At 40.0% G+C, this 21,827-nt stretch overlaps 13 non-coding genes and 7 pseudogenes across 13 annotated transcripts; all 20 read left to right on the top strand.

Annotated features, from left to right (window-relative positions):
* The first annotated feature begins 355 nt into the window (after window positions 1-355).
* On the top strand, window positions 356-474 carry LOC142171277 (5S ribosomal RNA; annotated as a pseudogene).
* Window positions 475-1,013: 539 nt separating this feature from the next.
* On the top strand, window positions 1,014-1,132 carry LOC142171034 (5S ribosomal RNA). The gene has a single exon (XR_012700647.1). It is a non-coding gene; the product is annotated as a 5S ribosomal RNA (ribosomal RNA).
* A 541-nt stretch (window positions 1,133-1,673) lies between these two features.
* Window positions 1,674-1,792, top strand: LOC142171252 (5S ribosomal RNA; annotated as a pseudogene).
* A 541-nt stretch (window positions 1,793-2,333) lies between these two features.
* On the top strand, window positions 2,334-2,451 carry LOC142171231 (5S ribosomal RNA). The gene has a single exon (XR_012700844.1). It is a non-coding gene; the product is annotated as a 5S ribosomal RNA (ribosomal RNA).
* Window positions 2,452-2,990: 539 nt separating this feature from the next.
* Window positions 2,991-3,109, top strand: LOC142171253 (5S ribosomal RNA; annotated as a pseudogene).
* Window positions 3,110-3,650: 541 nt separating this feature from the next.
* Window positions 3,651-3,769, top strand: LOC142171053 (5S ribosomal RNA). Its single transcript, XR_012700666.1, has one exon. It is a non-coding gene; the product is annotated as a 5S ribosomal RNA (ribosomal RNA).
* Window positions 3,770-4,312: 543 nt separating this feature from the next.
* LOC142171260 (5S ribosomal RNA) lies at window positions 4,313-4,431 on the top strand (annotated as a pseudogene).
* Window positions 4,432-4,972: 541 nt separating this feature from the next.
* Window positions 4,973-5,091, top strand: LOC142171183 (5S ribosomal RNA). The gene has a single exon (XR_012700796.1). It is a non-coding gene; the product is annotated as a 5S ribosomal RNA (ribosomal RNA).
* Window positions 5,092-5,634: 543 nt separating this feature from the next.
* LOC142171255 (5S ribosomal RNA) lies at window positions 5,635-5,753 on the top strand (annotated as a pseudogene).
* A 542-nt stretch (window positions 5,754-6,295) lies between these two features.
* On the top strand, window positions 6,296-6,414 carry LOC142171126 (5S ribosomal RNA). The gene has a single exon (XR_012700739.1). It is a non-coding gene; the product is annotated as a 5S ribosomal RNA (ribosomal RNA).
* A 543-nt stretch (window positions 6,415-6,957) lies between these two features.
* Window positions 6,958-7,076, top strand: LOC142171259 (5S ribosomal RNA; annotated as a pseudogene).
* Window positions 7,077-7,613: 537 nt separating this feature from the next.
* On the top strand, window positions 7,614-7,732 carry LOC142171020 (5S ribosomal RNA). The gene has a single exon (XR_012700633.1). It is a non-coding gene; the product is annotated as a 5S ribosomal RNA (ribosomal RNA).
* Window positions 7,733-8,274: 542 nt separating this feature from the next.
* LOC142171248 (5S ribosomal RNA) lies at window positions 8,275-8,393 on the top strand. The gene has a single exon (XR_012700861.1). It is a non-coding gene; the product is annotated as a 5S ribosomal RNA (ribosomal RNA).
* Window positions 8,394-8,935: 542 nt separating this feature from the next.
* LOC142171267 (5S ribosomal RNA) lies at window positions 8,936-9,054 on the top strand (annotated as a pseudogene).
* Window positions 9,055-9,595: 541 nt separating this feature from the next.
* On the top strand, window positions 9,596-9,714 carry LOC142171033 (5S ribosomal RNA). The gene has a single exon (XR_012700646.1). It is a non-coding gene; the product is annotated as a 5S ribosomal RNA (ribosomal RNA).
* Window positions 9,715-10,256: 542 nt separating this feature from the next.
* LOC142171210 (5S ribosomal RNA) lies at window positions 10,257-10,375 on the top strand. The gene has a single exon (XR_012700823.1). It is a non-coding gene; the product is annotated as a 5S ribosomal RNA (ribosomal RNA).
* Window positions 10,376-10,919: 544 nt separating this feature from the next.
* Window positions 10,920-11,038, top strand: LOC142171209 (5S ribosomal RNA). Its single transcript, XR_012700822.1, has one exon. It is a non-coding gene; the product is annotated as a 5S ribosomal RNA (ribosomal RNA).
* A 605-nt stretch (window positions 11,039-11,643) lies between these two features.
* Window positions 11,644-11,762, top strand: LOC142171239 (5S ribosomal RNA). The gene has a single exon (XR_012700852.1). It is a non-coding gene; the product is annotated as a 5S ribosomal RNA (ribosomal RNA).
* A 543-nt stretch (window positions 11,763-12,305) lies between these two features.
* Window positions 12,306-12,424, top strand: LOC142171240 (5S ribosomal RNA). Its single transcript, XR_012700853.1, has one exon. It is a non-coding gene; the product is annotated as a 5S ribosomal RNA (ribosomal RNA).
* A 605-nt stretch (window positions 12,425-13,029) lies between these two features.
* Window positions 13,030-13,148, top strand: LOC142171199 (5S ribosomal RNA). The gene has a single exon (XR_012700812.1). It is a non-coding gene; the product is annotated as a 5S ribosomal RNA (ribosomal RNA).
* Window positions 13,149-21,827: the final 8,679 nt, after the last annotated feature.

Below are 21,827 nucleotides of genomic sequence, written 5' to 3'. Positions count from 1 at the left end.
TTTAAAAAATTACGATTATCAACCACGACCTTACGGGCTTAGCACCATTGAACTTGACATGTCACTATGCCTTGGCCTCGAAGGCGGCATCCGTAAAACGTCGAGTTGTAATGTCGTCGTTCTATGCGAACCAGTTTAATAGGCATAGCGGGCCCTCTAATTGTGATATTATCGCCGAGCGCGGCTTGTTGTTATTGGTCAACGCTTTTGCCCGCGAAAAATACATAAAATAAAAATAGTAATCGCGTAAAACGGATAAATGAGCGTAAAGTTATGCCGTTTTAAGGAATCACAATTTCGCACCTAGAGCGGAAGGAGGAAAGGTAATAAGAGAATTTAGATTGTAACCATTGTCGGATGCGATCATACCAGCACTAACGCATCAGATCCCTTAAAAACTCCGAAGTAAAGCATGCTTGGGAGAGAGTAGTACTAGGATGGGTGACTCCCTGGTAAGTCCTCGTGTTGCATCCCTTTTTTTGGAAAAATATGTATCCTACTTCTTTTAATATATCGGCGGTAGAGTCAATAAATTCACAAATGTCTTTTACACATTGTAAACGATACTTTTTTACATGAATAAAAAAAAATTTAAAGAGGATAATTATGGAAAAGATCAAAAAGGCCAAATATGATTTGATAAAGAAATAAAGAAAATATTTAAAAAATTACGATTATCAACCACGACCTTACGGGCTTAGCACCGTTGAACTTGACATGTCACTACGCCTTGGCCTCGAAGGCGGCATCCGTAAAACGTCGAGTTGCAATGTCGTCGTTCCATGCGGCCCAGTTTAATAGGCATGCGGGCCCTCTAATTGCGATATTATCGCCGAGGGCGGCTTGTTGTTATTGTTCAACGCTTTTGCCCGCGAAAATTACAGAAAATCAAAAGAGTAATCGCGTAAAAGGGATAAATGAGCATAAAGTGATGTCGTTTTAAGGCTTCACACTTTCGCACCTAGAGCGGAAAAAGGAAAGGTAATAAGAGAATTTAGAGTGCAAGGATTGTCGGATGCGATCATACCAGCACTAACGTAACGGATCCCATCAGAACTCCGAAATGAAGCGTGCTTGGGCGAGAGTAGTACTAGGATGGGTGACCCCTTGGGAAGTCCTCGTGTTGCATCTCTTTTTTTGGCAAAATTTGTATACTACTTCTTTTAATATATCGGCGGTAGAGCCAACAAATTCACAAATGACTTTTACACATTGTAAACGATACTTTTTTACATGAATAATAAATTTTTTTTAAAGAGGATGATTATGGAAAAGATCAAAAAGGCCAAATATGATTTGATAAAGAAATAAAGAAAATATTTAAAAAATTACGATTATCAACCACGACCTTACGAGCTTAGCACCATTGAACTTGACATGTCACTACGCCTTGGCCTCGAAGGCAGCATCCGTAAAATGCCGAGTTGCAATGTCGTCGTTCCATGCGGCCTAGTTTAATAGGCATGCAGGCCCTCTAATTGCGATATTATCGCCGAGCGCGGCTTGTTGTTATTGGTCAACGCTTTTGCCCGCGAAAAATACATAATATAAAAATAGTAATCGCGTAAAACGGACAAATGAGCGTAAAGTTATGCCATTTTAAGGAATCACAATTTCGCACCTAGAGCGGAAGGAGGAAAGGTAATAAGAGAATTTAGAGTGCTACCAATGTCGGATGAGATCATACCAGCACTAACTCATCGGATCCCTTCAAAACTCCGAAGTGAAGCATGCTTGGGCGAGAGTAGTGCTTGGATGGGTGACCCCCTGGGAAGTCCTCGTGTTGCATCCCTCTTTTTGGCAAAATTTGTATCCTACTTCTTTTAATATCTCGACGGTAGAGCCAATAAATTCACAAGTGACTTTTACGCTATGTAAACGATATTTTTTCACATGAATAATAAAAAAAAATTAAAGAGGACAATTATGGAAAAGATCAAAAAGGCCAAACACGATTTGATAATAAAAATAAAGAAAATATTTTAAAATTACGATTATCAACCACGACCTCACGGGCTTAGCACCATTGCACTTGACATGTCACTACGCCTTGGCCTCGAAGGCGGCATCCGTAAAACGTCGAGTTGTGATGTCGTCGTTCCATGCGGCCCATTTTAATAGGCATGGCGGCCCTCTAATTTCGATATTATCGCCGAGCGCGGCTTGTTGTTATTGGTCAACGCCTTTGACCGCGAAAAATACATAAAATCAAATGAGTAATCGCGTAAAATGGATAAATGAGCATAAAGTGATGCCGTTTTAAGGCTTCACAATTTCGCACCTAGAGCGGAAGGAGGAAAGGTAATAAGAGAATTGAGATTGCAAGGAATATCGGATGCGATCATACCAGCACTAACGTAACGGATCCCATCAGAACTTCGAAATGAAGCGTGCTTGGGCGAGAGTAGTACTAGGATGGGTGACCCCTGGGAAGTCCTCAAGTTGCATCTCTTTTTTTGGCAAAATTTGTATCCTACTTCTTTTAATATATCGGCGGTAGAGCCAATAAATTCACAAATGACTTTTACACTATGTAAACGATACATTTTTACATGAATAATAAAAAATTTAAAGAGGATAATTATGGAAAAGATCAAAAAGGCCAAATATGATTTGATAAAGAAATAAAGAAAATATTTAAAAAATTACGATTACCAACCACGACCTTATGGGCTTAGCACCGTTGAACTTGACATGTCACTACTCCTTGACCTTGAAGGCGGCATCCGTAAAACGTCGAGTTGCGATGTCGTCGTTCCATGCAGCCCAGTTTAATAGGCACGCGTGCCCTCTAATTGCGATATTATCGCCGAGCGCGGCTTATTGTTATTGGTCAAACGTTTTGCCCGCAAAAAATACATAAAATCAAAAGAGGAATCGCGTAAAACGGATAAATGAGTGTAAAGTTATGCCGTTTTAAGGCTTCGTACTTTTGTACCTAGAGCGGCAGGAGAAAAGGTAATAGGAAAATTTAGAGTGCAAGGAATGTCGGATGCGATCATACAGGCACTAACGCACCGGATCCCATCAGAACTCCTAAGTTAAGTGGGTTTGGGCGAGAGTAGTACTAGCATAGGTGATCCCTTGGGAAGTCCTCGTGTTGCATCCTTTTTTTTCGCAAAATTTGTATCCTACGTATTTTAGTATATCGACGGTAGAGCCAATAAATTCACAAATGACTTTTATGCATTGTAAACGATATTTCTTCACATGAATTATAAAAAAAAATTAAAGAGGACAATTATGGAAAAGATCAAAAAGGCCAAACACGATTTGATAATAAAAATAAAGAAAATATTTTAAAATTACGATTATCAACCACGACCTTACGGGCTTAGCACCGTTGCACTTGACATGTCACTACGCCTTGGCCTCGAAGGCGGCATCCGTAAAACGTCGAGTTGAAATGTCGTCGTTCCATGCGGCCCAGTTTTATAGGCATGGCGGGCCCACTAATTGCGATATTATCGCCGAGCGCGGCTTGTTGTTATTGGTCAACGCTTTTGTCCGCGAAAAATACATAAAATCAATAGAGTAATCGCGTAAAATGGATAAATGAGCATAAAGTGATGCCGTTTAAAGGCTTCACACTTTCGCACCTAGAGCGGAAAGAGGAAAGGTAATAAGAGAATTAGAGTGCAAGGATTGTCGGATGCGATCATACCAGCACTAATGTAACGGATCCCATCAGAACTCTGAAATGAAGCGTGCTTGGGCGAGATTAGTACTGGGATGGGTGACCCCCTGGGAAGTCCTCGTGTTGCATCCCTTTTTTTGGCAAAATTTGTATCCTACTTCTTTTAATATATCGGCGGTAGAGCCAACAAATTCACAAATGACTTTTACACATTGTAAACGATACTTTTTTAAATGAATAATAAAATTAAATTTAAAGAGGATAATTATGAAAAAGATCGAAAAGGCCAAATATGATTTGATAAAGAAATAAAGAAAATTTTTAAAAAATTACGATTATCAACCACGACCTTACGGGCTTAGCACCATTGAACTTGACATGTCACTATGCCTTGGCCTCGAAGGCGGCATCCGTAAAACGTCGAGTTGCGATGTCGTCGTTCCATGCAGCCCAGTTTAATAGTCATGGCGGACCCTCTAATTGCGATATTATCGCCGAGCGCGGCTTGTTGTTATTGGTCAACGCTTTTGCCCGCGAAAAATACATAAAATAAAAATAGTAATCACGTAAAATGGATAAATGAGCGTAAAGTTATGCTGTTTTAAGGAATCACAATTTCGCACCTAGAGCGGAAGGAGGAAAGGTAATAAGAGAATTTAGAGTGCAACCAATGTCGGATGCTATCATACCAGCACTAACACATCGGATCCATTCAAAACTCCGAAGTAAAGCATGCTTGGTCGAGAGTAGTACTAGGATGGGTGACCCCCTAGGAAGTCCTCGTGTTGCATCCCTCTTTTTGACAAAATTTGTATCCTACTTCTTTTAATATCTCGACGGTAGAGTTAATAAATTCAGAAATGATTTTTAAGCATTATAAAAAATATTTTTTTTCATGAATAATAAACAAATTTAAAGAGGATAATTATGGAAAAGATCAAAAAGGAAAAATATGATTTGATAATAAAAATTAAGAAAATATTAAAAAATTACGATTATCAACCACGACCTTACGGGCTTAGCACCGTTGCACTTGACATGTCACTACGCCTTGGCCTCGAAGGCGGCATCCGTAAAACGTCGATTTGTAATGTCGTCTTCCATGCGGACCAGTTTAATAGGCATGGCGGGCCCTCTAATTGCGATATTATCGCCGAGCGCGGGCTTGTTGTTATTGGTCAGCGCTTTTGCCCGTGAAAAATACATAAAATCAAAAGAGTAATCGCGTAAAATGGATAAATGAGCATAAAGTGATGCCGTTTTAAGGCTTCACACTTTCGCAGCTAGAGCGGAAAGAGGAAAGGTAATAAGAGAATTTAGAGTGCAAGGAATGTCGGATGCGATCATACAAGCACTAACGTAACGGATCCCATCAGAACTCCGAAATAAAGCGTGCTTGGGCGAGAGTAGTGCTAGGATGGGTGACCCCCTGGGAAGTCCTCGTGTTGCATCTCTCTTTTTGGCAAAATTTGTATCCTACTTCTTTTAATATGTCGACGGTAGAGCTATTAAATTCAGAAATGACTTTTAAGCATTGTAAAAAAATATTTTTTTACATGAATAATAAACAAATTTAAAGAGGATAATTATGGAAAAGATCAAAATGGAAAAATACGATTTGATTATAAAAATAAAGAAAATATTTAAAAATTACGATTATCAACCACGACCTTACGGGCTTAGCACCGTTGCACTTGACATGTCACTATGCCTTGGCCTCGAAGGCGGCATCCATAAAACGTCGAGTTGCGATGTCGTCGTTCCATGCGGCCTAGTTTAATAGGAATGGAGGGACCTCTAATTGCGATATTATCGCCGCGCGCGGCTTGTTGTTATTGGTCAATGCATTTGCCCCGCGAAAAATACATATAATAAAAATAGTAATCGCGTAAAATTGATAAATGAGCGTAAAGTTATGCCATTTTAAGGCATCACAATTTCGAACCTAGAGCGGAAGGAGGAAAGGTAATAGGAAAATTTAGAGTGCAAGGAATGTCGGATGCGATCATACAGGCACTAACGCACCGGATCCCATCAGAACTCCTAAGTTAAGCGGGTTTGGGCGAGAGTAGTACTAGCATAGGTGATCCCTTGGGAAGTCCTCGTGTTGCATCTTTTTTTTTCGCAAAATTTGTAGCCTACTTATTTTAGTATATTGACGGTAGAGCCAATAAATTCACGAATGACTTTTACGCATTGTAAACGATATTTCTTCACATGAATAACAATAAAAAATTAAAGAGTAAAATTATGGAAAAGATCAAAAAGGCCAAACACGATTTGATAATAAAAATAAAGAAAATATTTTAAAATTACGATTATCAACCACGACCTTACGGGCTTAGCACCGTTGCACTTGACATGCCACTACGCCTTGGCCTCGAAGGCGGCATCCGTAAAACGTCGAGTTGAAATGTCGTCGTTCCATGCGGCCCAGTTTAATAGGCATGGTGTGCCCTCTAATTGCGATATTATCGCCGAGCGCGGCTTGTTGTTATTGGTCAACGCTTTTGCCCGCGAAAAATACATAAAATCAATAGAGTAATCGCGTAAAATGGATAAATGAGCATAAAGTGATGCCGTTTTAAGGCTTCACACTTTTGCACCTAGAGCGGAAGGAGGAAAGGTAGTAAGAGAATTTAGTGTGAAAGGAATGTCGGATGCGATCATACCAGCACTAATGTAACGGATCCCATCAGAACTCTGAAATGAAGCGTGCTTGGGCGAGAGTAGTACTGGGATGGGTGACCCCCTGGGATGTCCTCGTGTTGCATCCCTTTTTTTGGCAAAATTTTTATCCTACTTGTTTTAATATATCGGCGGTAGAGCCAACAAATTCACAAATGACTTTTACACATTGTAAACGATACTTTTTTACATGAAATATAAATTTTTTTTAAAGAGGATAATTATGGAAAAGATCAAAAAGGCCAAATATGATTTGATAAAGAAATAAAGAAATTTTGAAGGGAAATTACGATTATCAACCACGACCTTACGGGCTTAGCACCATTGAACTTGACATGTCACTATGCCTTGGCCTCAAAGGCGGCATAGGTAAAACGTCGAGTTGCGATGTCGTCGTTCCATGCAGCCCAGTTTAATAGGCATGGCGGACCCTCTAATTGCGATATTATCGCCGAGCGCGGCTTGTTGTTATTGGTCAATGCTTTTGCCCGCGAAAAATACATAAAATAAAAATTGTAATCGCGTAAAACGGATAAATGAGCGTAAAGTTATGCCTTTTTAAGGAATCACAATTTCGCACCTAGAGAGGAAGGAGGAAAGGTAATAAGAAAATTTAGAGTGCAACCAATGTCGGATGCGATCATACCAGCACTAACGCATCAGATCCCTTCAAAACTCCGAAGTAAAGCATGCTTGGGCGAGAGTAGTACTAGGATGGGTGTCCCCCTGGGAAGTCCATGTGTTGGATCCCTCTTTTTGACAAAATTTGTATCCTACTTCTTTTAATATCTCGACGGTAGAGTTAATAAATTCTGAAATGATTTTTAAGCATTGTAAAAAATATTTTTTACATGAATAATAAACAAATTTAAAGAGGATAATTATGGAAAAGATCAAAAAGGAAAAATACGATTTGATAATAAAAATAAAGAAAACATTAAAAAATTATGATTATCAAACATCCTTACGGGCTTAGCACCGTTGCACTTGACATGTCACTACGCCTTGGCCTCGAAGGCGGCATCCGTAAAACGTCGAGGTGTAATGTCGTCTTCCATGCGGCCCAGTTTAATAGGCATGGCGGGCCCTCTAATTGCGATATTATCGCCGAGCGCGGCTTGTTGTTATTGGTCAGCGCTTTTGCCCGTGAAAAATACATAAAATCAAAAGAGTAATCGCGTAAAATGGATAAATGAGCATAAAGTGATGCCGTTTTAAGGCTTCACACTTTCGCACCTAGAGCGGAAGCAGGAAAGGTAATAAGAGAATTTAGAGTGCAAGGATTGTCGGATGCGATCATACCAGCACTAACGTAACGGATCCCATCAGAACTCCGAAATGAAGCGTGCTTGGGCGAGAGTAGTACTAGGATGGGTGACCCCCTGGGAAGTCCTCGTGTTGCATCCGTTTTTTTGGCAAAATTTGTATCCTACTTCTTTTAATATATCGGCGGTAGAGCCAACAAATTCACAAATGACTTTTACACATTGTAAACGATACTTTTTTACATGAATAATAAAAAGAATTTGAAGAGGATAATTATGGAAAAGATCAAAAAGGTCAAATACGATTTGATAATAAAAATAAAGAAAATATTTAAAAATTATGATTAGCAACCATGACCTTACGGGCTTAGCACCGTTGCACTTGACATGTCACTACGCCTTGGCCTCGAAGGCGGCATCCGTAAAACGTCGAGTTGCGATGTCGTCGTTCCATGCAGCCCAGTTTAATAGGCATGGCGGACCCTCTAATTGCGATATTATCGGCGAGCGCGGCTTGTTGTTATTGGTCAACGCTTTTGCCCGCGAAAAATACATAATATAAAAATAGTAATCGCGTAAAACGGATAAATGAGCGTAAAGTTATGCCGTTTTAAGGAATCCCAATTTCGCACCTAGAGCGGAAGGAGGAAAGGTAATAAGAGAATTTAGAGTGCAACCAATGTCGGATGCGATCATACCAGCACTAACGCATCGGATCCCTTCAAAACTCCGAAGTGAAACATGCTTGGGCGAGAGTAATGCTAGGATGGGTGACCCCCTGGGAAGTCCTCGTGTTGCATCTCTCTTTTTGGCAAAATTTATATCCTACTTCTTTTAATATCTCGACGGTAGAGCTAATAAATTCAGAAATGACTTTTAAGCATTGTAAAAAAATATTTTTTTACATGAATAATAAACAAATTTAAAGAGGATAATTATGGAAAAGATCAAAATGGAAAAATACAATTTGATTATAAAAATAAAGAAAATATTTAAAAATTACGATTATCAACCACGACCTTACGGGCTTAGCACCGTTGCACTTGACATGTCACTATGCCTTGGCCTCGAAGGCGGCATCTGTAAAACGTCGAGTTGCGATGTCGTCGTTCCATGCGGCCTAGTTTAATAGGCATGGAGGGCCCTCTAATTGCGATATTATCGCCGCACGTGGCTTGTTGTTATTGGTCAATGCTTTTGCCCGCAAAAAATACATAAAATCAAAAGAGGAATCGCGTAAAACGGATAAATGAGTGTAAAGTTATGCCGTTTTAAGGCTTTGCACTTTTGTACCTAGAGCGGAAGGAGGAAAGGTAATAGGAAAATTTAGACTGCAAGGAATGTCGGATGCGATCATACAGGCACTAACGCACCGGATCCCATCAGAACTCCTAAGTTAAGTGGGTTTGGGCGAGAGTAGTACTAGCATAGGTGATCCCTTGGAAAGTCCTCGTGTTGCATCCTTTTTTTTCGCAAAATTTGTAGCCTACTTATTTTAGTATATCGACGGTAGAGCCAATAAATTCACGAATGACTTTTACGCATTGTAAACGATATTTCTTCACATGAATAATAAAAAAAATTAAAGAGGACAATTATGGAAAATATCAAAAAGGCCAAACACGATTTGATAATAAAAATAAAGAAAATATTTTAAAATTACGATAATCAACCACGACCTTACGGGCTTAGCACCGTTGCACTTGACATGTCACTACGCCTTGGCCTCGAAGGCGGCATCCGTAAAACGTCGAGTTGAAATGTCGTCGTTCCATGCGGCCCAGTTTAATAGGCATGGCGGGGCCTCTAACTGTGATATTATCGCCGAGCGCGGCTTGTTGTTATTGGTCAACGCTTTTGCCCGCGAAAAATACATAAAATCAATAGAGTAATCGCGTAAAATGGATAAATGAACATAAAGTGATGCCGTTTTAAGGCTTCACACTTTCGCACCTAGAGCGGAAAGAGGAAAGGTAATAAGAGAATTTAGAGTGCAAGGAATGTCGGATGCGATCATACCAGCACTAATGTAACGGATCCCATCAGAACTCTGAAATGAAGCGTGCTTGGGCGAGAGTAGTACTGGGATGGGTGACCCCCTGGGAAGTCCTCGTGTTGCATCCCTTTTTTTGGCAAAATTTGTATCCTACTTCTTTTAATATATCGGCGGTAGAGCCAACAAATTCACAAATGACTTTTACACATTGTAAACGATACTTTTTTACATGAATAATAAAAAAATTTTAAAGAGGATAATTATGGAAAAGATCAAAAAGGCCGAATATGATTTGATAAAGAAATAAAGAAATTTTTTAAAAAATTACGACTATCAACCACGACCTTACGGGCTTAGCACCATTGAACTTGACATGTCACTATGCCTTGGCCTCGAAGGCGGCATCCGTAAAACGTCGAGTTGCGATGTCGTCGTTCTATGCAGCCCAGTTTAATAGGCATGGCGGACCCTCTAATTGCGATATTATCGCCGAGCGCGGCTTATTGTTATTGGTCAACGCTTTTGCCCGCGAAAAATACATAATATAAAAATAGTAATCGCGTAAAACGGATAAATGGGCGTAAAGTTATGCCGTTTTAAGGAATCACAATTTTGCACCTAGAGCGGAAGGAGGAAAGGTAATAAGAGAATTTAGAGTGCAACCAATGTCGGATGCGATCATACCAGCACTAACGCATCGGATCCCTTCAAAACTCCGAAGTGAAGCATGCTTGGGCGAGAGTAGTGCTAGGATGGGTGACCCCATGGGAAGTCCTCGTGTTGCATCTCTCTTTTGGCAAAATTTGTATCCTACTTCTTTTAATATCTCGACGGTAGAGCTAATAAATTTAGAAATGACTTTTAAGCATTGTAAAAAAAAATATTTTTTTACATGAATAATAAACAAATTTAAAGAGGATAATTATGGAAAAGATCACAATGGAAAAATACGATTTGATTATAAAAATAAAGAAAATATTTAAAAATTACGATTATAAACCACGACCTTACGGGCTTAGCACCGTTGCACTTGACATGTCACTATGCCTTGGCCTCGAATGCAGCATCCGTAAAACGTCGAGTTGCGATGTCGTCGTTCCATACGGCCTAGTTTAATAGGCATGGCGGGCCCTCTAATTGCGATATTATCGCCGCGCGCGGCTTGTTGTTATTGGTCAATGCTTTTGCCCCGCGAAAAATACATAAAATAAAAATAGTAATCGCGTAAAATGGATAAATGAGCGTAAAGTTATGCCGTTTTAAGGCATCACAATTTCGAACCTAGAGCGGAAGGAGGAAAGGTAATAAGAGAATTTAGAGTGCAACGAATATCGGATGCGATCATACCAGCACTAACGCATCGTCTCCCTTTAGAACTCCGAAGTGAAGCGTGCTTGGGCGAGAGTAGTACTAGGATGGGTGGCCCCCTGGGAAGTCCTCGTGTTGCATCCCTCTTTTTGGTAAAATTTGTGTCCTACTTCTTTTAATATCTCGACGGTAGACATGTTGTATCCCTCTTTTTGGCTAAAATTGTATCCTACTTCTTTTAATATATCGACGGTATAGCCAAAAAATTCACAAATGGCTTTTACGCATTGTAAACGTTATTGTTTTATATTTATAATAAAAAGAATTTGAAGAGGTTAATTATGGAAAAGATCAAAAAGGTCAAATACGATTTGATAATAAAAATAAAGAAAATATTTAAAAATTATGATTAGCAACCATGACCTTACGGGCTTAGCACCGTTGCACTTGACATGTCACTTCGCCTTGGCCTCGAAGGCGGCATCCGTAAAACGTCGAGCTGCGATGTCGTCGTTCCATGCAGCCCAGTTTAATAGGCATGGCGGACCCTCTAATTGCGATATTATCGGCGAGCGCGGCTTGTTGTTATTGGTCAACGCTTTTGCCCGCGAAAAATACATAATATAAAAATAGTAATCGCGTAAAACGGATAAATGAGCGTAAAGTTATGCCGTTTTAAGGAATCACAATTTCGCACCTAGAGCGGAAGGAGGAAAGGTAATAAGAGAATTTAGAGTGCAACCAATGTCGGATGCGATCATACCAGCACTAACGCATCGAATCCCATCAAAACTCCGAAGTGAAGCATGCTTGGGCGAGAGTAGTGCTAGGATGGGTGACCCCCTGGGAAGTCCTTGTGTTGCATCTCTCTTTTTGGCAAAATTTGTATCCTACTTCTTTTAATATCTCGACGGTAGAGCTAATAAATTCAGAAATGACTTTTAAGCATTGTAAAAAAATATTTTTTTACATGAATAATAAACAAATTTAAAGAGGATAATTATGGAAAAGATCAAAATGGAAAAATACGATTTGATTATAAAAATAAAGAAAATATTTAAAAATTACGATTATCAACCACGACCTTACGGGCTTAGCACCGTTGCACTTGACATGTCACTATGCCTTGGCCTGGAAGGCGGCATCCGTAAAACGTCGAGTTGCGATGTCGTCGTTCCATGCGGCCTAGTTTAATAGGCATGGAGGGACCTCTAATTGCGATATTATCGCCGCGCGCGGCTTGTTGTTATTGGTCAATGCTTTTTCGTCGCGAAAAATACATAAAATAAAAATAGTAATCGCGTAAAATGGATAAATGAGCGTAAAGTTATGCCGTTTTAAGGCATCACAATTTCGCACCTAGAGCGGAAGGAGGAAAGAAAATAAGAGAATTTAGAGTGCAACGAATGTCGGATGCGATCTTACCAGCACTAACGCATCGTCTCCCTTCAGAACTCCGAAGTGAAGCGTCCTTGGGCGAGAGTAGTACTAGGATGGGTGACCCCCTGGGAAGTCCTCGTGTTGCATCCCTCTTTTTGGCAAAATTTGTGTCCTACTTCTTTTAATATCTCGACGGTAGACATGTTGTATCCCTCTTTTTGGCTAAAATTGTATCCTACTTCTTTTAATATATCGACGGTATAGCCAAAAAATTCACAAATGGCTTTTACGCATTGTAAACGATATTTTTTTACATGAATAATAAAAAGAATTTGAAGAGGATAATTATGGAAAAGATCAAAAAGGTCAAATACGATTTGATAATAAAAATAAAGAAAATATTTAAAAATTATGATTAGCAACCATGACCTTACAGGCTTAGCACCGTTGCACTTGACATGTCACTACGCCTTGGCCTCGAAGGCGGCATCCGTAAAACGTCGAGTTGCGATGTCGTCGTTCCATGCGGCCCAGTTTAATAGGCATGGTGGGCCCTCTAATTGCGATATTATCGCCGAGCGTGGCTTGTTGTTATTGGTAAACGCTTTTGCCCGTGAAAAATACATAAAATCAAAAGAGTAATCGCGTAAAACGGATAAATGAGCGTAATGTTATGCCATTTTAAGGCTTCACACTTTCGCACCTAGAGCGGAAGAAGGAAAGGTAATAAGATAATTTAGAGTGCAAGGAATGTCGGATGCGATCATACCAGCATTAACGCATCAGATCCCATCAGAACTTCGAAGTTAAGCGTGCTTGAGCGAGAGTAGTACTAGGATGGGTGACCTTTTGGGAAGTCCTCATGTTGCATCCCTCTTTTTGGCAAAATTTGTAACCTACTTTTTTTAATATATCGACGATAGACGTGTTGCATCCCTCCTTTTGGCAAAATTTGTATCATATTTCTTCTAATATATCGATGGTAGTGCCAATAAATTCACAAATGACTTTTACGCATTGTAAACGATATTTTTTACATGAATAATAAAAAAATTTAAAGAGGATAGTTATGGAAAAGTTCAAAAATGCAAAATACGATTTAATAATAAAAATAAAGAAAATATTTAAAAATTACGATTATCAACCACGACCTTACAGGCTTAGCACCGTTGCACTTGACATGTCACTACGCCTTGGCCTCGAAGGCGGCATCCGTAAAACGTCGAGTTGCGATGTCGTCGTTCCATGTGGCCCAGTTTAATAGGCATCACGGGACCTCTAATTGCGATATTATCGCCAAGCACGGCTTGTTGTTATTGGTCAACGCTTTTGCTCGCACAAAATACATAAAATCAAAAGAGGAATCGCTTAAAACAAATAAATGAGCGTAAAGTTATGCCTGTAACCACCCGATCGGTTGTTTTGAGCTCTAGCATGTCGTTCAACAGTTTGGTGCCATAAGCAGTTTCACTTAAGGTATTATGACTTGTACGCTTGGTCGGAATTGAATTCAGGAGAATTCGAAGTTGATTTGGAAAGGGAATTCTCATTTCGGAAGCTTTAAGTTGAAAGAATTGACTAAGATTGGATTTCAGAGTAAACAACCTCAGAATCGGGATTTGAAGGTTCCAGTAGGTTCGTATGATGATTTCAGACTGGGGTATGTCCGGACCGGGTTTTGGAAGACCCGGGAACGTTTTGGCGCCTATTGTGGAAGTTAGCATTTTGGAAGAAATTTTCTAAGTTTGGGTTGAAATGCATTTCAGTGTTATCGATGTTCATTTGGGATTCCGAGTCGGGGAGTAGCTCCGTATGGTGATTCTGGTGTTGGGAGCGCGATCGAAAGTGAATTCGGAGGTCCGTGGGTCATTTTGGAGTCATTTGGCTAAAGATAGAAATTTGAAGGTTTTTGAGAAGTTTGACCGGAAGTGGACTTTTTGATTCGGGGTCATATTCTGATTCCGAAAGTTGGAGTAGGTCCGTAATGTCGAATATGGCTTGTGTGCAAAATTTTAGGTCAATCGGACGTGATATGATATGTTTTGGTATAAAATGAAGAAGTTTGAAATTCTAAAGCTCATTAAGCTTGGATTGGAGGTCGATTTATGATTCTAGGGCTGTTGGATATGATTTGAGGCCTGGAGCAAGTCCGTAATGTGTCTTGGGACTGGTTGGTATGATTGGTTGGGGTCTCGGGTGGATTCCGGGTGGTTAACGGATCGAAAATGGAATTTTGGAAAGGGCTGAAGTTGCTGGTTGCTGGTGTAACCGCACCTATGAGACTAGGGCCGCAGGTGCTGAGCCGCAGAAACGGCCCTCGTACCGCAGAAACAGAAATGGACGGCTAGGCTGGGACCGCATAAGCGGTCGTTTTTCCGTATATGCGGGACCGCATCTGCGGAAGAGAGAGCGCATAAGCGGAATGGGCTGGGAGACCTGGACCGCAGAACGGCGTTTGGTTGGCACCTGCATGACCGTAGAAGCGGTCAGGAGACCGCATGTGCGGAAACACTAGAGGTAGTGAGGTTCTTTTAAATCGGGGGTTGGGTTCATTTCAACCCCATTTCTTCCATTGGTGCCGATTTTGGAGCAACTTTGAGGTGCCATTTTCACGACCAAGCATGATGTAAGTAATTTATGCTAGTTTTTAGTTAAATACATGATTATATATGGATTTGGATATGGAAATTGGCAGAAACTTGGGGTTTGAGGGGAAACCTAGAAAATTGATATTCTTGGAATTTGACCACTATTTTGGGTATGAAGTTAGGAGAAAATCAAATATTTGAGTTCGTGCATTCATGGGTAAACTTTATCTTCAAATTCTTTTTGAATCCGGGCATGTGGGCCCAAGGGAAATTTTGTCAACTTTTCGATCGGGGTTAGGAATTGTTATACATTAGATTGTAATAAGAAATTGAACATATATTGCTGGATTTGCATAACTATTGGCTAGTTTTCGAGCATTTAGCAACAAATCGAGTCTTTGGAAAGGCGTGGAATGCCGGTTATGGATCTTCGGAGCGAGGTGAGTCTCCTTTCTAACCTTGTAAGAGGGAATTGTCCCCATAGGTGAGTTAATTGGTTATGTGCTCCTATTTGTGGGGGCTACGTATGCACGAGGTGACGAGAGTCCGTGCATAGCTTCTATTATGCTATTGTCCGGGTAGTCTAGGACCCAAAAGCATGTTGTACTTGGAAATATTTGTAATCCTATTGACGGTGTGAATTGCTTAAATCACATCGGATTAGTAAGTGAATTAATAAAAGATTGAGCTTCATTTTCTTGAATTGTAAAAAAAAAACAGAGAATTGTATTTTCCTTGGATAATTGTTCCCTGATGAAGTCTTGATTAACCATTTGAATATGTGATTCTATGTGTACTTGCATCGCATGTATGATTCGCGAGCAGGGTGTTTGTTTATTTTATGTACACTGCGTTGCATGGATGATTCACGAGCGGGATAATAGATGCATCTATGGTTCGCGCCGTTCGACCTTCGCCAGTGCACATTTACATTTCTGGTGGATCGGGCCATACGACCTCAGTAGGGTTTGCGCATGCTGGTATTGCTTGCCTTGAAGTTTGTTGATATTGATATTCGCCCTCCTAGCCTTGAGATAATTGAAATTTAATAGATTATGAATCCGGAAACTTTTAACATAAAAAGGAACTTTTACCTGTTCAGGACTTATTTGAAATTTCTGCCGTTCTTAATAAAGCCATGATTATTTGCATTAATAATATATTACCATTGGACCACTAGTAAATGTCGAAGTCGACCTCTCATCTCTACTTCTTCGAGATTAGACGGGATACTCATTGGGTACACGTTGTTTTCGTACTCATACTACACTTGCTGTGCATTTTTGTTGCACAGGTTTATGTGTGGCAAGTGGCATAACGGCATGGTTGATACAGAGACTCAGGTGAGTTACATTTATCGAGACAACTGTAGCCAGAAGAGTCTCCTTCAGATTATTGTACTGTATTGTCATTTCTGTCCACTTGTATTCCGGAGAGTTACTGTATTTTATTTCATTCCTAGTGAATGCTCATGCACTTGTGATACCGGGTTCTAGGATGATTATGGGGTATCTTGTATTAACTTCTTAACATTTATATTTGATTTGAAACGATTATCTTTTACTGGTAAAATTGAAGGAAAATCATATTTTTCAAAATTATTAAAACGAGAATTTAATTAAGTATCTTGGTTGGCTTGCCTGACAGCGGTGTCCGGCGCCATCACGACCCTTAGTGGATTTTGGGTCGTGACAACATGGTATCAGAGCACTAGGTTCCCTTAGGTCTCACGAGTCATGAACAAGTCTAGTAGAGTCCCACGGATCGGTACAGAGACGTCTGTACTTATCTTCGGGAGGATACAGGGCTGTTAGGAGTACTTCCCTTCTTGATTCCTCATCGTGCGATTTGATTCCTTGAGGCTTATGCCCTTGTTTCCTTCGTACTCAATCTTACGCGATGCGAACCACTGGTTATAAATCGAGAATTGAAGGATGGTAATGGCACTACAGATGTGGTGCGGGATATTTTTCCCGGTATTGTTGATTGGGCTATTGTCGTTGCCTTGCAGGAGGATATCTTGTCATTTCAGATCAATAACAATATTCTTGAGAGCGTTGAGACTATGCACAGATCGCTATGATTTCTCATGATGGGTTATCGCACAGTATTGACTTGATAGTAGGATACTTGCTGATGTGTTGGGGCGGTGAATAATTTGAAAGGAAGTCTACTCAGTGCACGATTCAGAGATCTGATATTTCATTTCCGGTGAAGGAAAAACGATTGGCCTATAAATGTCCATATTTGGGGTGATGGAGTAATGAGACTTGGTATTTTCGAGCGTGGTGGAATTTTCATCTGCGATGTAGAGTCGTCGTCCTTGATTGTATGTGTTAAGTTCGCCGGTGTTATGGTCTTCTGCAATTTGCCTTTGGGGTAAGATATTATGAAATAATATGGGAGAACGACTGTCAGAAATCGCGGGGTACGGTGGTTCAGGATTGAATCAGTGTTTCTAATGTTGACGGCTCGAGATAGATTTTCTTTGGAAAAGTTTTAGGCTAGTATCGATTTGAGGGTTCAAGTGCTGCGATGATAGATTTTATTTAAGGATGAGAAAGGACATGTGGGGAGTGTCAGGCGGTGATTAAAATTTCTAGAAGGCCAGTTAGAAGAAGCAAAAGTCGAGTAGTCGATTAAAGGGGTGAGTTCCGCCAAAGTAGGAGAGTGGCAGAGTTGTGTGTGGGCTTTATGGTAGGATGACTACGCACCTTAAGGAGAGTTTGGAATGATTTGGTAATTTTAGTGATTGGTGATTGGGGTCTACATATTTAAGTTGAAGTATGGGCTATTATGCGACAGAAGATTTGATATAATGGGAAGGATCTGCTTGAAATGAAGAAGGATACCACATAACTTTGAATTAGAAGGATGTTGCCGTACATTTATGTGATGTTCATGAGGGGTGAATGGACTTGTGCAGCTAGAGAGTGAGCTCGGACTCAGGATGGGTTATTGATGTCGTAGTGATTGTACCCCGTGCAACAGCATTGGAAGATGTCGGGAAGTGATTTACACAGATGGGTTATTCCCTGTGAGCAAGTTAGCGATCGCGTGTTTGGCGAGGCTTCTGCAAAGAATTCTATTGGTAGAATAAAGAGATCGGTCGTGCAAATGTGGTTGACGATTCAGAGTATAAAAGGGTTTTACAGGAAGATTCCGAGAATTTTGGCGGTTGATTGTACAAGGTTATGTTAATAAGAGATAAAGAATCCTGGTAGATTCCAGAGTTGTGTAATAGTGGCTTCGAGCTAAGTGGGAGAGTCCCACCGCCTATGATTGGGTTGCATGGTTAACTACTTGCGAGGTTTCTGGTTATTAGCATATTGATGGGTTATTTTAGCTACGGGAAAAGAACATAAGTGGTAATTTGAGAAAAAAGAATTGTTAAAGGTGTGCTATGGTTGGCCTTATTGGCTCACGTTCAGACTTGGGGAAGGATTCAGGATTTATGCCTTATGTAGGTGCGGGTTTCAAGGGAAGTGATTTTGTCGGGTGCTTCGTTGAGAAGGTATTCATGGAGTTGATTATATTCGGGGCCAAGTCAGAGCGGGTGGATCTCAACAACGGACCGAATGGATTCAAAGGGGTAAAGTGTGGTGCCTAATGATTTCAAGCCTATAGGTACGGTTAAGAATCAAGCTTTGTAGCAGCTTATGAGAAGAGGCCCAGAATGTTCTATGATGTTTTGACTTGTAGTTTAGCATTTGAGAGGTATGAAATGGTTTGTGGAATTTGAGACAACATGGTCTTGTGATTCAAGGTCACTCGGGATGAGTGCGGATGGAGTGTGTTATGTGTTGAATGGAGTTATTAGAAATAGGCAATCAAGGATAAATTGGAAAAAGATAGATTGGTTAGCCATAGTTGAGTTGGCATATTGGTGGTAATGATTAGTCCTTCCAGCGTGATCAAGTTATGCAAGCGATTGTGACGGAACGTGTGAGGCTTGTCGGCTGCCGTAATTGATGTTATTCACAAGCATTCTACTCCTGTTATGTGGAGGCGGATCCCGAAAGGGCTATTGTGGCTTAGACCACTACTTAGAGATTTGCATATTCTACGGTTATGAGAATTTACCGTGTGTTGCTATGGTTCCCCTGAAGTGAGTTAAGTGAAAGGTTTTTTTGATGAAGTCTTAATCTATTAGTGGTTCCGGAGTTATGATGAAAAATCGTATTCTATCGTATATTGGCACGTTGGGTGCAGTGAGCAGTATGAAATCTGAAAGTGAGGATCAAGGTTGCGGGTTCAATGTTGGCGAGAATGTCGCGAGCTCGGATGAGCAAGATAGGAGTTTGGAAGTTTAAGGTAAGTTGGTATTGTCTTCAGCATCACTAGAGATCAGTGCCTTGTATAAGAGACTCCATGTATTGATTTGCGGATTCTTGATTTTCTTTATAGCATGGTATGGACGGTGGTGAGGATGTGCAGACTTGTTATATGGTGCGGAAGGTCATGGGAGTGTGTCCCGCGGGAAGGTTGTATAAGTGTGGCATATAGTCACTTGATTGATTGAAAAATTTAAACCAAGTATGAAGATAGTGGTGGTATCATTAATTGAGAATTGATGCCTGAAGGGCACTCGGTTTATTGGGTTGTGGACTGTGGAGGATTACTCTGGTTATGATGGTTGTTCTTATCTGTTATGAGAAAAAAAAGGGAGTTATTATGGACCTTTGAAAGGTTATTAGCCTAGTTCAGTGCGATCAGAATCAGCTTGAGGTCTGTGGATGGATTTAAATGTGAATATGGGCCTTATATCAGGCCGAATGTGTTCATTTCAGCATAGCGCTCCTTATGGAGGAGTATTCAGACATGGGATGTTATTTCATCGTCGGCTATTTCATGTAATGCTATATTGTGCCATGTGAGTTATGAACGGCTCGATAATTTTCTTATATATTGAGGTTCTGCGTAGCAATGGTGATATGAGAGTAGGAGGGCTCTTTAGCTTCAGAACATATATCGCACCTCAGTTGTGCTTGAGTTTTGTAGCCTATGGCACTATCTGTCTCCCCAGGGATGGTATTATGCACTTAGCATGCTTGTGACCGATATTCAGTATTTTGTTGTAATGAGCAATTTAGCTCGATGTATATCTCCTGATGCGAATTCTATGTGTGGATCGGGTGGCACGCCGCCATGGGTATGTTATTTGGATTAGGTTGCACGCCGCAACAGTGTGATGTTGAGTACAGTTCCCCATATCTATTTTTATGTGTTTTGTTTCCTATTTTTCTGAGGAAAACTCATATTAGATGTGTTCCTGCATCACAGGTATGATTCGCGAGTGAGGTATTTGTTTAATTATGTTGACCGCGTCGCATGTATGATTCGCAAGCGGGGCAATTGGATTTCCTTTTCACAGTTCGTTTTTCTTTGTATCACGTTTGAATTGGTAGCCTATTAGCACATTGTGGCATCATATGAAACTTTGATCATGTCCGGGATGGCTTATTGCCTGAGCAGTTCTGTATATACCCAATGATTTATTGATTCAGCAGTTGGATATAAATTTCTACACACTCTTCCATCATGGAGATATTGTAAGAGTTAGAGCAAGATCTATGAGCACGTGAGTTTTTGCCCTATATGAATTACTCCCATAAGTTCAAAACAAAATAATTTTTTCCATTGTTTGCAATTTTGTGGATTCTTATGGCATTTTTCTGTCAATTGTTTGCATTTATTTGTGCATGTTTACTTTATTTAATTAATGAAAAATAAAAAAAATACATATGTTGTATTTGCATTTAGGATTTAATTTTCCATTTGTTAGACTAATTAGCAAATTAGTTGTTCTATAAAATGGAAAAAATCACAAAAAATAGTTTATTTTTGCGCTTTTAAGTTTAATTTTGAATTTTTGTAATTTTCCTTAAATTTGGTTTTTAATTAGTTGTGGTAATTATTAGTTAGAGTTAATTAGTTTAATGTGGTAGGATAATTTTGTTTAGGGATTAATTGGGTTTTATATTTTTAATTTGAAAAGGAAAGATTTTGGAAAGAAAAGAAAAAAGAAGAAAAATTGAGAGAGCAACCTGGTTTTGGGACATTTTGTTTAAAATTCCTTGGGCCCAAAATAAAATTCCCCCAGAACCCGTCATAACCCAGCCCCCGACCCCACCTCTTTCATCCCCTCTTTCCCAATCTCTAATTATTTTCCTTCGAACCACCCTAGTTTCGTTCGAATCTTGAATCGGAGTCCAAGTTTTCGCAGCCCAAAACCAAGTCTGGTGCCGGAGTCACTTCTTGGACTGTTAATGGGTCAAAACCCATGCTAGTCAACTATTCTCTATGAGGATGAGCGACTAGCCCGAATTTCAACTTATTTTGAAGTTTCATCAGATTCATGCAAGATCCAAACCGATGAGTCTATTCGAGAGAGGCATGCTTCCATTTAGTCAGTAGGTATTTTCCTCCTCTGTATCATTTCTTTTAAAACCCGTTTGGATTAGTTAGTTAGAAGTAATTGGAGCCATGTGCTGTTTAAGTAGTTTATTTATCTTGTTTGAATCGTTTGTTTGGTTCATAACTGTTGCTAGGATAATTAAGTCGTTTTTTGTGTGAATCAGTTGAGTTCTTTGGACTCAATTCTCTTCCTCCCTTGTTTTCATCTTCTTGCTTTTGGCCCAAGTAGCCTCGTTCATCTGAGCCTCAATGCTCAGTGATTAATGGCTTGGAGTTTGTGGATTGGGTTATAGTGTTTGGACCCATAGTTTAAACGAGGCCGCTTTTTAAATTGACCCTTATGCCTGCTTGGCCCAAAGGTTAAAACAGGGTCCTCAAAGGGTAATTTTGGAAGTTGGGGTAGGGAATCTTTTGTTAACAGCTCGAGGAAGCTTCTTAGAAGCTGCAAAATAGCCTTACTTGGCCAACAAGTCAGTAATTTAAGGACTTTTAAGCAAAAATGAGAATTGAGAAAGGGACTAAGGTGCAAATCTGTTTCACATTAGTTG

This window comes from Nicotiana tabacum, chromosome 16 (assembly GCF_000715075.1).
Source record: "Nicotiana tabacum cultivar K326 chromosome 16, ASM71507v2, whole genome shotgun sequence".
Classification (NCBI taxonomy): Eukaryota; Viridiplantae; Streptophyta; class Magnoliopsida; order Solanales; family Solanaceae; genus Nicotiana; species Nicotiana tabacum.
This window is presented reverse-complemented; position numbering and strand designations above follow the sequence as displayed.